At 35.0% G+C, this 1,325-nt stretch overlaps 1 pseudogene; it reads left to right on the top strand.

Annotated features, from left to right (window-relative positions):
• Window positions 1–486: 486 nt before the first annotated feature.
• Window positions 487–907, top strand: LOC132219883 (cytochrome c oxidase subunit 6B1-like; annotated as a pseudogene).
• The last annotated feature ends 418 nt before the right edge of the window (window positions 908–1,325 follow it).

Raw genomic sequence — 1,325 nt, 5'->3', positions numbered from 1 at the left:
AGAAGACAACTTCTTAATCTGACATAGGACATCTATAAAAAAATCTACAGCCAACATCATATTTAGTAGTGAAATTTTGGGCCCATTCTCTCCAACATAGGAAGACTGGATTTCTACTTTTATCACTTCTCTTCAACATTACACTGAAAGGAGTAAAAAATAGAAATCCTTGGTTCATGGCCTGTGTTAGAATGTGTTTCGCCAGTAAAGAAAGAAAAAGAAAAATGGTATACACATTGGAAAAGAAGTCAAACTTCCTTTATTTGTAGACAATATAATCATCAATGTGAAAAACTTTAAGTAATCTACAAACAAACTAATAAAAATAATATATGGGTTTAGACAGTTTCAGGATACTATATCAATATACAAATATCAATTATATTTTATGTACTATCAAAAAACAATTGTAATACGAAACATTGCATTCATAGTAGCATTGAAAATACTTATGAATACATATAACAAAAGATGCTCTGGCTCTTTGCTGAGGTCACATTGAGTTGCGAGCGGCTTCAGGGACGTCTTTAGGAGTCAGCAACATGGCAGAAGACATCAAGACAAAAATCAAGAATTACCGGACTTCTCCTTTTGACAGCCGCTTCCCCAACCAGAACCAGACCAGGAACTGTTCACAGAACTACCTGGATTTCCACTGCTGTGAGAAGGCAATGACTGCTAAAGGGGGTGATTGTCTCTGTGTGTGAATGGTACCAGCGTGTGTACAATCCCTGTGCCCATATCCTGGGTTTCGGCCTGGGTTGACCACAGGGCAGAAGGCACATTTCCTGGGAAGATCTGAACTGAGTGCACCCCACCTGTCCTCTGTCCTCCATCCTTCTCCTAGGGAGGTGAAGGGGGTCCTGGGTACATCCCCCCCTAGAATCCTGAATCATGGCTTAACTAATAATAAATACTTGTTGGGAAAATGAAAAAAAAAAAAAAAAGCTCTGAAGTGTACACTTAAAACCTTGTCAATGCTGAGAGAAACTAATGAAAAATTAAATAAATGGAGAGATATATTATGTCCATGAATAAAAAAATTAATATTGTTAAGATGTAAATTCTACCCAAATTGCTATATAAGTATGATACAATCCTAATTATTTCAGAGATATGGAAGCAAAATTTATTGGGGAAGTTGGCAAACTGATTTAAAATTCATATGAAATGAAAAGGATGTTAATTAATCAAAAATATTTTGAAAAAGAACATTATTAAAGAACGTATACTACCCATTTTGAAAATTATAAAACTATAGAAAACAACAGAATGTGATATTGGCATAAGGATAGACATAGTGATCAATGAAATAGAATAGAGAG

Source organism: Myotis daubentonii, chromosome 17 (genome assembly GCF_963259705.1).
Source record: "Myotis daubentonii chromosome 17, mMyoDau2.1, whole genome shotgun sequence".
NCBI lineage: Eukaryota > Metazoa > Chordata > Mammalia > Chiroptera > Vespertilionidae > Myotis > Myotis daubentonii.
The sequence above is the reverse complement of the archived record's forward strand: the minus strand, read 5'-3'. Positions and strand labels throughout refer to the sequence as shown.